Source organism: Alexandromys fortis, unplaced genomic scaffold (assembly GCF_014885135.2).
Source record: "Alexandromys fortis isolate MF-2015 unplaced genomic scaffold, M_Fortis_MF-2015_v1.1 scaffold_52, whole genome shotgun sequence".
In the NCBI taxonomy this organism is placed as follows: Eukaryota; Metazoa; Chordata; class Mammalia; order Rodentia; family Cricetidae; genus Alexandromys; species Alexandromys fortis.
In genome coordinates, this window is record NW_026067929.1 from 8,951,876 (window position 1) to 8,966,298 (window position 14,423).

Below are 14,423 nucleotides of genomic sequence, written 5' to 3' on the forward strand. Positions count from 1 at the left end.
TCTAGCAAGTTGTCCTCTAACATCCACATATATGCTATGGCACATCCACACAAGCACACAATAAATAATGTAACAACGAAAAGGAAAGACGGCTGGGGAGTGGTGGTAAAGTAGGAAAGATTGTATGGGTCTCAGAAGATTCAAGGATGGAAAGTGACTTCAAAAACATCAGACTAGTGATAGGTGACTGCTGTCACATCTAATGATCTGAGTTTGGTTTCCCTAGGATGTTGAAAGGGAGCAGGGCCCCTTTTTCTGGCTGCCTGGCAAGCTTACACCCAAAATAATTACACAGAAACTGTATTAATTAAAACACTGTGTGGCCATTAGCTCTAGTCTTCTATTGACTAACTCTCACATCTTGATTTAACCCATTTTTATTAATCTGTGTTTACCATGAGGTTGTGGCTTACCAGGAAAGATTTAGCATGTCTGACCTGGTGTCTCTGGTGGCTTTCTCTGACTCTGCTTCCTTCCTCCCTTCCAGAATTCAGTTCTATTTTCTCCACCTACCTAAATTCTGCCCTATCAGGCCAAGCAGTTTCATTATTCATTAACCAATGAAAGCAACACATAAACAGAAGGACCTCCTACACCATTAGGACTCACATCATAGGAGAAAACTTCCTCAGAAAAGTTGTTCTCTGACCTCCTTCCACATGTAATGTTGCATGCAAATATGCAAACACACACACAAACCTAATAATAAAAATATTAAACAGTGCAGTATGCAATGGTGTAACAACTGCCAACACACTGAGCAATCTAAAGTCTAAAACTTGCTTCTTAAATCAATCCATAAGAGTAGCATTTGTGATTTAAGTCTGTTTGATTTTATTTGACAAAACTCATCACTTGGACCACAAGTCTAGATAAGGATGGTAACTGTGTTAGTCCAGATGAGAGACTGAGATGGCAGTTGTGGTAATGGCTAGAAAGGGGAAACACTTTTTTTTAAGAAGTTAATATTACATTGACTGAATTTGTTTTCTTTTAAACCTCTAGGCATTTTTTTTGTACAGTAAAGAGAAAAAGCTCTGAAGAACTCAGGGAGCACAGGGTCACCATCAAGAAGACCAGAAGACAGGGGGCATTTGGAGAAGGGAAACACCTCGCTGTGCACTGCTGTGCGTGCAGGTCCTGGCATGGAAGCAGATATTCTGCAACTGTGAAACAGCAGTGAAAAGCAGAGCAAACATGCTGGGCAGCTGCACAGGAACTAGATGAATCAGCATGGCTGTTAAGGTTCTGTGTTGTTAGGGATTCATCCTAATCCGATCTTGAGGGCTGTTTGTACAGTGAGCCAGATGGGATAAGGAAAAGATGAAACCAAGCAGCTCGAAGCAGAACAATGCATATATTGCATATATTTAGAAATTCTGAGATGAGTCTGCCAATCAGAAGTTTGATAGGAACAGCTTTGCCAATGAGCGAGGATAGAGAATGTTGTGGGGATGTACCCTTATCAAAGAGAATGTGGTGGGGAGGCACCTTTATCAAAGTTTTCCTTGGCTTTTCCCAAGGGGCTGTGGACTGCCTGGTTTAAAAAGCAATATATGTAAATGGGGAGTTTATTTACCTGACATGAATACTGAGCTGACTGTGAGGGTCAGCGGCCATGAGGTGTGGTGGATGGGAATGAGTAGAATAAGGAACAGTATATTTATATAACAAGCAACTACATAAGGGAGGGAGTGTTAACGAGGCCAAAGGTTATATACAAATAAAGTCTACAATTGAGAGCTTTCAAAATGTGTATGGAGGTAGCAGCTGTATTAAATGGATCTGCAATAGTCCTCATCTCTCCTCATGTGCTTCAATTCACTAAAACTACATGTTCTTCTATGGATTCTGAAAGCTATGCTTTCTTCCATTTAGATCAAATGTAAATATAATTAAAAGACCATGTGCATTATTTTAATGAATAGGGACTGTTCATTCAATCAACAACCTAGGGAAGCTTGAAAAACACTGACAAATTGTTTAATGCATGCTGGGAAAAGTATTTATAAAGTCATCTAAAATATCTGCATATTGACTTTGGATATTATTAACTCAAAATCCTCAGTTGAAGCTGTTCTGAAAACTGGAGGGATGGGCAAGCACAGAGATGCAAAGAATTCTAGGACCAGAGCTATCTGAGGCCAGGTGCTGACAGGGAACTGAAAAGGCAATTATGGGTATACAAGGACAAGCTGAAAAGAAAGACATATATATACTTGGAACTTGTCCTGAGGGAGACTAGCACTTTTGTGAGTGTTCCTCTGAAAGATGCACAGGTCTCAAGAGAAAGACTGGAAGAAAATATTCACACTTCACAGAAACTGTAACAGTCCCAGAAAAGGAAAGAGAAAAGCAACCTTCCAATTAGTCCCTACAGTCCATCCTTTCCACCTTCTTCATGGAAGGCCTGTCTTCAGCAAGAATTGTTTTACCAGACTCTAGCCAATGGGGCTTTGCCCCAGAGTCTAAACAATCCCCAATTCATGTCCAAGTCTAGTGTATCTTTCACAGCAAGGAGAGGGGACCCTCGACATCAGTTATCTCTTGGGTGAAGAAGTATGAAAGACTGGGAAGCATTTGAGAACTTTGCTGTTCAGGTATATGGGCTACCCAAAAAACCCAGACCTACTCCAAAGATTTCAAGATGTTCTGCTTGTGTCATATGTAACCACATCCACCAGCCTCATCTGCAACAGGGACGACGGCTGGAAGTACCAAACACCTGACTCTCTGTTCAGATGCTTTTCCCAGGTAGATAGACATACAATGGCCAAAGAAGACTCAACAGCAAAGTCATTACCTGCATTCCCCAAATCCCAGGTTGTGCCCTAGGGAGGGAACATTTATGTCTTAGACAGCAGCAGACATGGAACTCCCAGTCCAATCAACAGAAAAGTTAGAAGTGGAGGCCTGTTCATTTCCATTTTTTATACGCTATTAGTCAACCAAACATATCAAGACATACTGAATGGTGAAAACACAGACTGCTAACAGATCAAGCCTCAGAAACACACTGCAGACCAGGCAGAGATCTGGGTGTTATCACACAGGAACTGTAAAGCAACAATTCATGTATGAAGAGCTTGAACAGAAACACATTGCTGAAGGAGAGAATGCAGGAGGGCAACTGGAGTGTAAGGCTACAGCGATCAAGACAGCAGGGAGTAGGCAGGAAAAGGCAAATAGATCCACAGAGAACAAACAGCCTAAACAGTCCAGACTAACCCTGACAACTATGGCCAACTGAGCTTCCACAGCAAAACCAAAGCAACTCCAGAGCCAAAGGGTGGTGTTTCCAGAAAGGACACTGGAGCATGCACAAAATATATCTAATATCAGTTTTTATGAATTTCACAAATGTTAACTCAAAAGAGATCGTGAACCTAAATATAAAACACAAAACACTATAATTTTTTCCCAGAAAATAAGGCACAGAGAAAAACCTAACTGATCATCCTAAATCGGTGATGGTTCTTTAGCTAAGATAAGCAATGCACAATCTATGAAGGGAAAAGTTAAGTTCAACCTCATTGAAATTATCCATCAACCACACTTATATGTATTTAGCCCAATGTGTTGAAATTTTAATCCACACAAAACTCACACATGAATATTTATAGCAGCTCCATTCATAATTTGGAATTAAGTATAAACAAACAATTTCCTTCAGCAAGTGAGTAGGCCAGCATCTTACAGTGGAAGATTATCCAGTAATACAAAGAAATAAGCTTTCAAGACACACACAGACAAGGAGACACATAAGAAATGATTAGTGTTGTCTCTTATTTATTTTGGAGATTTGAGACATATTCTCCATTGTAGACCAGGCTGGTCTTCAATTTATTATCAAGTTGGATTTGAACTCACAGTGATGACCCTGTCTAAACGTTTGGAGTGATTGGATTACTAGCATTTGCCATATCATCTCTTCCTCTTCCTTTTTCAAGTAAATATTTTATCTTTTTTTATATTTACAATGATTACGTTTATCTAGGCAACACAAACACATTTTCAGTTGTAATATGGTAACTATTCCTGTGATAAATATGCTTTTGCTTTTTAATAATAAGAACATTACAGAGTTATGGTAGAGTCCTAAGCATAGCCTAGTAGTCACCGTGTTTGTTTGATTAAGTCTTCACTTTAAATGCTGTTATTTCTAGTACAGTTAAGCAGGCACGGTCTTTCAAATGTTCAAACACGGGAATCTTAGAGTTGCAAACAAGAAACCAGGCCTATAAAGGATGTTTTAAGTTAACAACTTACAAACCCCAGGGGTAGCAAAAGCCTAGGAACACACAGTTGTGAACATTAACAACCATTACAACTGTTTCTAAAGACTGTTCCTGCTATTCTTCTGAATGATATCTCAAAGCAGTATGGTTAAAAGTAAGAGTGTTTAACAAAGAAATTGGCATACTCACAATTTCTCCACAAATTTCTGCTGTGGGACAATGGTCTGTAGCCTGTCACTTGTATTTTAAATAAATGCTGATTGGCCAGTAGCCAGGCAAAAAGTATAGATGGGGCGACCCAACAGGAAGAAGAGGAGGGGCAACAAGAATTCAGGCAAGAGGGAAGTTTCAGTCGGAAATCGTCACACAGACAGACAGAAGAAGCCAGACACAGAGCAAGAAAGATGTGACTGCCTCGCCAACAAAGGTACCAAGCCACGTGGCTAACACAGATAAGAATTGTGGGCTAGTATAAGTTATAAGAATTAATAAGAAGCCTGAAATACTAGACCAATAAGTTTATAATTAATGTAGACCTCTGTGATATTTCTTTGGGACTTAAGAACTGCAGGAACCAGGTAGAACAGAAACCTCAGTCAACAAATTCCTGTATCAATGATTTAGTTAACTTTTTTACTTGGAAAGAAAATTGCAATGGAACACTAGACACCATGTTTCACTAGCTCTGTTAGTATTCACAACCACAGCAGCTACAGCTCAAGATCAAGATCATCAATGCTGCCAAGGGCCAGTTTTATACACAAATTAAATTCTTTACACCAGGTAAATGGCTGTCCACAACCACTGGTCAGTGTACATATGTATTAAAATTTCTGGATGTGAGGAGAAACAAATGCTGATCTAATCATCTACTCTGCTGCTTTTCTCCCAGACAATGCTCATGTCGGTTTGTCAGTTTGCTTGTGGTGCAGGGGTCTGCTGACTCTGCCACCAGAAGAGGTTGTTGCTATGCCACTTGCTGCTTTAACAGAGTCCAGTCAAATATTTCAGGGTCTTGAGAAGATGCTGAACATTGTCTCACGTGCATGCGAACTGGAGCTTCCTCAAATCACAGCCCACGAGAGTAAATTCTTCAGGGAACCCCTTACACAAAACTTCAACACCAGAGGACCTTTCACTATGCTTTTCATATTTTTGTTTCTTTGTTGCAGACTTCAGCCTTTGACTGGCAGACTGATTCTATTAAAAACGCATCAAGACATATCCTAAAGATTCCATATCATCTTGCTGACTGCTCAAGACTAAAATGTATACTGAAGCTAACATCTTGGGCAGTGCCAGGGAGGTTTATATTTTGTCTGTATGGGAACTCTATCCTTATACTGTTGTTTCCATACTTTTGGGTCAAACCAAAATCAATAAGGAGTAACAACATAGTGATACCCAATACCTATTGGGAAATTGTCTGGTTTAACGCCTCTGTGTATAAGAATATTTCAATGCACATAATCAGTTCTACTGACCATCTGTTCAGCTAACAAAAATAATCTTCTTTGTGAAAACTTCTTAAGCAGAAACTGAAGAGATCTGCCCAGCGTGGCCTGAGAAATCCATGACTAGCACATTATGTATTTTCTCTTTCCCACACCGCTGTATGTGAGGGTTGCTAATGCCACCATGAAGAGTCATATACAGCTTATTCTCATACAGTAGCTGGGGATGCCTGACCTTCTGGAATTTTAGCTTCACTGCCACTTCCTTAAATAACAGATAAAAAGAGATTTTTTTTTAACAAACTGAGAAACCTGAGTTTACTCTACCTTTCTGTCCAGTTTTTTCTTTTCAGAAAAATAGTAGAGTAGACTGCTAAGCCAGAAAGACTGACTGGCTTTCAAAAACCATTTTTTTATATACTATATTCTGTTCATGTTCTCTCCTCTAACTCATCCCAGGTCCCCTCACCCACCTAACTCCATGCTCTCCATAAAACAGGCAGGTAAAAAGAGTACAATCACCCCTACACACACACACACACCAAAAAAAAAAAAAAAAAACATAAAAGCACAAAATGGGAACATACACGTCACCTCACTACCACACCATCACTTGACTCCTGGAATCCAGTACCCTAAGAAGAGCTGCCAGAAGTGAGTTCGAGGGCTTACATCAGAGTGGGCTGCTCACCTGGCGAAGATTTAAACTTCTAACGTGTGAGACACTGACATTCTGCACATCATCTCCATGCTCCAGTGACTATCATTCGTTCTTAGTGAAAATGTGAAGTCGCTGCATTACTCAAATACAGTTTTATTGTCAACTTGTTCAATACGCATGTAGCGACATTGCCAGTAGCTGTGTGTTTAAGGGAATTTGCACTATCAGATGGCCAGATCAAATTTTTGTCAGCATTACTGTATAAAGAAACTAATGAGCTCACGAACAAATAACAAAGAGATGGACCATTCGAAAGAGCTTGTGCTGTAAAGTGCCGGGATAAATTCGTTCTGAAGGCTGGCACACTGCCTGTTGTTGAAGATTTTTATCACATTTTCAATCCAGCACTTCCAATTACAACAATCACTAGAGGAGATTTTAGAAAGGGTTTCTATTAAATTTTCCCATTTTACTGATACATTATCCCTTTCAACGATCTCTGTTGAGTACTAAACTTTACCATTCCTGGTTATTGCTGAACAGATAATTTGAAAAACATGGCAAATATCCTTTTACCTGTAATTAGTTTTGCCTATTAGATTTACCTACACATCAAATGAACAGTCTCAAAATGAGATCTTTTTTTTCTCATTTTTTCAAACTTCTTGGCAGCATTAAGTAATGAAGTGATGCTAATTTGAGGTTAAAAAAACAAATGGAATAAGAAAGATTATGAAAATGTGTCAGGAAACAAAGGAGCTACTAGTATAGAAAGGTAGTAGTGTATACTTATGATGCTCTAACTGTAGCCAGTAATACAAGGAAAATTTATCCCGTATACCCATTTTGCAAGTACTTGCTACTTGCAGACTCCTCTATGTTCAAACACAGATAACAACTCAGCATGACTTTTAGCGGGATCTGTTAAGTACTAGTATGATGACTGGCATATAAAATAACACAAATGTCAAAGAAAAAATGATGACTGAGTTAACAATCTGATTGGCCTTATTTTTATTCCAGAATCAGGCTATATATTCATAAACGTATATATGAATACTTAAATATATTTAAATAAATAAATATTTCAATAACCTGAATAGAACCAAAAAGAAAGTTGAAGCAAAAAATTGTTATTTACCTCACGTTCCCAGATAAGGAAACCAGAGCAATAGAAAAGCAACTGAGTGATCAGCACCGGGTTGCTGGGTTTTCTCTGTGTGAGAGAGGAAGGAGACAGGGGAACTTTCCTATCATGTCAGGTGGGAAACTGGGAGCTTTTCCTCTAACCTAATTTCTTAGAAGACTAAGTAAGACATTTAGTTCCAGTTTCATGGGGAACTTTTTTTATGAGTGACCCCATTTTAGTTTTAGCCTGGTCTGAAATTCACCCCACAATGATAGCCTCTTTCAATTTTTATTTAGCAAAGTTATCGTCGTGCCAAATGAAGACACCACTGTCCACCGCCTTCAGGGGTCTTGCATAAGGAACATCCACCTGTTTAACAGCTGCTAAGTGTTAATTTAGAAACATCAAGAACATGGCCTCCTACTCATTTAAAAAGAAATTTACCTGCGGCCATTTAATTCTCACTTTGGATATCACAGGATTTTTACTTTCTATAATTCTTTTATCAGAAATACTTGAAAGGAAGAAAATGGAAGAATAAGAATTTCAAAAGGATCAAAACTGTATAAAACACAAAGAACACAATCTACTAAATTCTACTCATCTTAATATAAAGATTGGTCACGGGAAATCAGAGAACTGGGTTCTGCTACCTAGTGCCTTCCTCTGCTCTAACCTGTGAGGACTCCTAGGTCCAGACAGAAGGCTCACAGGGAGGGCATAACTAGAAAGCTTGGAAACAAAGTGTGAGAAAAGAGTTCATTCCTGCTATTGTACTTGGATTGTGCTTGGAGCCTGGCCTTTCCTCATTCCTGAGAAATGTCTTCTCAGAGCCGGAGAGATGGCTCAGAATTTAAGAGGAGTTGTTCTCCTGGAAAACCTGGGTTGAGGTCCCAGAATGCACTCCCATTCTGGCAACCATCTGTAAGTCAGTTTCAGGGGATTCAATGCCCTCTTCTGACCTCCTTGGTTACTGGGTAGACACATCACACACACACACACACACACACACACACACACACACAACACCACTCATACATATCTTTGCCAATTTGAAACAATCTTTCCATGTCTCCCTGAGATTGCTGTAGCAAACAGATTAATTGGTGAATAAAAGAGAACGATAAAAACTGCATGAGTACATCCTTGTAAATATCACGAGTCTGGTTTCTGTTTCAACTCTCAGCCCCTGTCTTTATCACTGCAGTGTTTTGAGGTTCTGATAATTTTGCTCAGTGATTTCTCAGAGCACAGCCTGCCTCCCGTAACAGCAGGTGAGTCAACACTGCCTCTATTTTTAACCTTTCTGTCTTGAACTGACTTTTCCTATATTTCAGATCAAAAGCAAATGCTCAGGGCTTAGGCGTCACCGGGCCCTTTTCTTTAAGCCACCCTCTTCCACCTAACCCTCATTTCCACCCCTACGTTTTCCTCAACTTGCCTCCTTCGGTAACTCTCCACCGCTGCTTTTAACGCAAGACTTTCCCTGCAGATAAATGCCAAACCTTCGATATCAGACCATGTTCCCAAAGTACACATTATTTTAAAATTGACACAGTCCCTCACCTTTACAATGGAATCTTTCATCTCATTTGCGTTTCTGAATGCCTCACATGGAAATGGACAAATAGGAAATCCCTTGTGACTGATCCTCTCTCAAGGTAATTCCTCCCTGAGGCCATTTTATTTCCTGCAGGCATATCCAGGTAAATGTGGCCTAATTTAGTTAACCAGGCAGAATCAAATTATGTTGCTTTTTCTAATTAATAAAACTTTTAAATATTTTTGTTAATATATTATTAAGTAAAGAAATTTGCAATTCAACTTATATTCAAAAGTACTCTCAAAATCCCTCTGCTATTTTTATTCCCAGAAATGGCCAATGAGATAAAGCTTTTCTCATTTTTTTGTTTTTTAATTTATCACTATTACTTTATTCTTCTCAGGTGTAAAATATGGGCTTGCTAATGAGACAGATTCTGACTATGTGCTGGTGTGTATGGCTATGTCTCTATGTGCTCATGCAGGTGTTTGTGTGTGTGCATGTAAGTGTGTATGTGCTATTTGGGAAGGACATAAAATATAATTCTACAATAGCCTTAAGCTATCCTTTTTATTTGACTGAATTCCAAACATGTGGATTGACCTACAGAAATGTTTAAAGTGTAGATAGTAAGTAGTTTATTTAGAAGTGATTCTGTTGAAGGGAGAATTTCTCCATGATCTTAGCCTGGCTGTAGTTCATCCTGGCAGGGAGAATTTCTCCATGATCCTAGCCTGGCTGTAGTTCATCCTGGCTTTTAACTCCTGATTATGAATTTTAAAATTATAAATATGTTAAAAATATTCTCAGAAGTGTTTCGAGGTGCTACCTTTAATGACTCCAATAAATATGAAAATTCTTTTAAAAACACACAAGAACAGCCTAGCACTAAAACTTTTAATGATCTCAGTAAACAATTGTCACTTCAATTAATATCATTAAAAGTGGTTGAACAAAACAAATTTAAGCCCCATAATGCCTTTGCACACATTTGACAAATACAAAGTAAGACACCCAGCAGCTTATTACTTAGGAGGACACTGAAGCCTGAAGCACATGTATTAAATTTGGGCAGTCTTGGTGAAAATGAGAACCGGCTTCCTCATTATACACTCTGACATCCTTCATCTCAAACCAAACGAGAGAAGAGAGCAAGAGAAACTAGGGATATTTTCTGCATAAAGAACCGTATAATCCTTCACCTCCTCTGAATAGAGATTTATAGTTTTATTCCAACAACACTGTTCTGTGACATCTGAAAGGCTTCAGTCACATGCTGGAAAACACGCTTATTTCTGTGCATGAAGGTTCACTTGTTCTGACTTTCATTTAAGCCACTGTTCTAGGGCAATGGTTCTCAGCATTTCTAATGCCACAACCCTTTAATACGGTTCCCATTTAATACGGTGTTGTGGTGACCCCCAGCCGTAAAATTATTTTTGTTGCTGCTTTATAGCTGCAATTTTATGCTACTGTTATAAGACACAATGCAAATATCTGTGTATTCTGATGGTCTTAGGTGAGCGCTGTGAAAGGGTCATTCAACGCCCGAAGGGGTCACGACCCCACAGGTCAAGAAGTGCTGTTTTAGGGGTTTACACCTTGTGCTTCCTGGAAACCTGCATTTTCCACAAACAGGACCGAGTTCCTGAGAGTAGAATGACAATGGATGGTGCCCTTGGGAGTCATCACTATAACTAACATTAACTATTTCTAGGCTGTCCCAGATAAAAATGAGACTTTTGCAACCCAGATGTGGGATTAAAGTATCAATTCATGAAAATTTTGTAAAGAACATGTCATGTAAGTACACAATAAGCGTTACTGCTCATTTTGCTTTGTTGTCTTCAAAATTGCTTCCGAATTTTGAGATAAATTACATAGTAGTCACTAAGATCTCATACTATTTTCCATGCTTTCTTGAAAGCTAAAAATCTTTCAGTAAGTGAAAATGGTTTTCACACGTTTTTTTAAAAATCCACGAATTCTGTAAGTCTCTAAAATATAGAATTTTATAAAACCCCATCTACAAATACTTGAACACAAAAGAATATGAATTTCACATAATATATTATGCTTAGCATAATATTATACTTGTAAAAATGAACAGCAGAGACACCACTAGTCAAATTTGTTCACTAAATAAATCAACAACTGAGTCATGCAAAACAGCTAGAATCAACCTGTCAAAAAGGGAATCATAAAAAGGAAGAAAAACCGGTTTTGAAATATTAATGCCTGAAATTGAAGGGAATTTGCGAAAATTACAATAATCCCCAAATTAAGAAAATGGCATATGAAGACATAAAACAAATAAAAAAACAAGTTAATGTTACTCAATTTTAGCAAAACTAGCAAATTACAGTCATTTTAATCTCATTTATGGAACCCTTATTTGTTAACTTCCATATTTTTCTGGCACTTTCTACTTTTCCTTTTTCTCATAATAACACATAACTTTTTTTTTTTGGTGGTTAAGAGCACTTCCTGCTCTTTTTTTTTTATTTTATTGAGAATAAGAAAAAAAAGTTTCCGCCTCCTCCCTTTTAACTTGCCATCTAAACCTTTTTTAAGTGTATTGTTGAGGACTTTCAAGTATTAAGTAACACTCTCTAGAACATGTTTATCTTGTGGTAACTAAATTTTACCTCCATTAGACATTAATTATTAGTTATTTATCTGTCTTCTGCATGGTAATCTTCTTTATACTTAAGATTCTATGATTTTGATTACTTCTGATGCTACATAACAAATTTGGTACCAGCCCAAGCTACAGGAGATCCAATCTCATAAACATAAATAAGCAATTTTAAACAAATAAAAAACTAATAATGTTATCCAACCACCAACTTTTCATCTGGAGGAAAACTAAAGCCAATTCATTGTTTTACCAGGTACAATAATACATTTTAGAAGGAAAATGTAAAATTTATTTATCACATAAAATATTAGAAAGTTTTTAATGTAGGTAGAAACTGGTACCTATAAAAGATCAAAAGTTATTTGAAGCTATATATTTGTATATTGATGAGAGAGATATCATAATCCAACCAACAGAATGAGTTTGAAAATACTTTCATGTAAACAAAATTATTACTCTGTTGTATAATAACATAATATGTTAGAAGATTTAACAAATAGTTAAAACTAATATAAACCTCCCTATACGAGAAAAAACTACAGTAAGAATATGGAAAGGCAACCCTCAGAAAACTCTACCAAGAAAGTATATGTTTATATAAAATATACATGTTTATATATTAGAAAAAGCCAAATATAATATTAGAGATAGAAGTTCATACTAAATATGCTGCTAGATATCATATTATTCTTAGAGGTAAAAATTAAACATTATTTTTTCATTTCTTATAGAAAGAAAATGAGGCAAGAGCACTCATATGTACCTCCCATGAGAAATGGACTTATTACAATCCTTTTGGAAAGGACTCTATCAATAATTATTCAAAGTAATTTATTCCCGTACCCTTTCAAAGCAGCAGCCATAAAAAGATATACATATAAAAATGACAAATTCTCCTCAGCATGGTGGCACACATTTACAGCAGTGGCACATGGGAGGCAGACACAGAAAAGTGGCAAGTTTGAGAGCAGCATTGGCTACATAGAGATTCCTATGCTTAGTCCAGACCCTGTAGTGAAACCTTGTCTCAAAGAAAGTTACTTAAAGCATTGCTCAGAAGTACTTAAACTGCCAACAGATAGGGAGTCATTATCATAGAAATTCTGGAGAACTTAAGGTTGTATATGACTTTGATACATTTCATGGCTAATAAAAAGAATGAGTAAGAATTACACCTCTGAATTTCAACTTTTGAAACTGTTAAGCAGAAAAAGAAAACAAAACACAGAAAAGTATATGCAATGTTTAACCATTCCTGCAAGTATGTATGTATATATTTTGTGTGATTTGCATGATAGAAACAGACACTACTACCAAGAGAAAATGAAAACAGAGGGTCAAGCAATTTAAGAGGAAGCAGAAGAAGCTAAGCATAAACTAAAATAATAATGGAGAATGTATAATATGATAACATAAATTTGAAGTATGTAGCCATGTGTCCATTTAGATGTAGAATCTAACAATTAGACAACAAGGACCATTTGAACCACTTATCAAACAATAATCAACTCATAAGTCATTGTGATTAATTGGTAAATGGGCTCAACTTAATTAAGCTCAATGAACTACTCTTGAACTTTATAGTGATATTTGTTTATGATCTAATAAATAAAGCTTGTCTGAAGATCAGAGTGCAAAACTAGTCATGCTAGTCAGTCATACAGCGCAGGTAGTGATGGTGCACACCTTTAACCCCAGCACTAGAGAGGAATACAAGGTGGGATGAAACAGGAACTCCCTCTTTTTTTTCAGTCTGAAGATTTCATAGCAATAAGAGCTCTCTAGTCGTCTTGGCTGCTTTGATCTTCTGATCTTCAGCTTGGACCCCAATATCTGTCTCCAGGTTTTTATTAGTAATACCAACTAGAATTTGTGTTATGGAATTTCCCCTTCACCAATTACTATCTGTCTAATTCTGCACAATCTAGCAACTTCCCTGAGCCTTGGCCGCCTCTTTGTAAAATTCAGTCATCTACTTTCACAAGATTGTTACCAGAGTTAACATCTAGAACATGCCTTAACATTTAAGGGATTGTAAATTTCACAGCACACAACTGTTGTTATTGTTGTCTTATAATTTGAGTCATATGTTATATACTTTATTCTGCCTTTCCATAAGCCATTCATATTGTTACTATGCAGAAGTTATTCTTTCAAAGTAAGAACATTACTGATGACAAAATGGATGGTGAAAATCTTAACAATATGAGTGTATTGATTTATGATAAAGTTTCCCATTAACCACCACCATTACCATAGCCTGCCTACACCCTGAATATTAAGCTGAATCTAGGCCAGCCTATATTGTTTCAGAAATGTCTGTGCTCACAATTTGTATTCCATTATAGCAATAATGCAGCAAAATACTAAGCAGGTATTAGTTTATGGTTTTTCATAACTGCTTTCTTGTCTCTTTAATTACCCACAAAACTCAAGAATAATAAAGACTGATAAACTTTCCACACATAACACTATAAACACCAAGTATAACCCTGCATTGACCAACAACTGATTGAGCAAAAGTTTCCATTGTTTTGTAGGTCTTGTTACCCATCTCATGATCCATGAATCAGCAGTATCAGTATCAATTAAGAACCCATGAGGGCAAATCAAAATGACTCTGAGATACCATCTTACACCATCATAATGGCTAAGTTTAAAAACACCAATGATAGTTTGTGCTGGAGAGGATGCAGAGTAAGGGGAACACTCCTCCATTGTTGGTGGGAATGCAAACTCGTACACTCACTTGGGAAA

General features: G+C 37.3%; 1 pseudogene; it reads right to left on the reverse strand.

Annotated features, from left to right (window-relative positions):
* Positions 1-5,205: 5,205 nt before the first annotated feature.
* Positions 5,206-9,021, reverse strand: LOC126503238 (casein kinase I-like; annotated as a pseudogene).
* Positions 9,022-14,423: the final 5,402 nt, after the last annotated feature.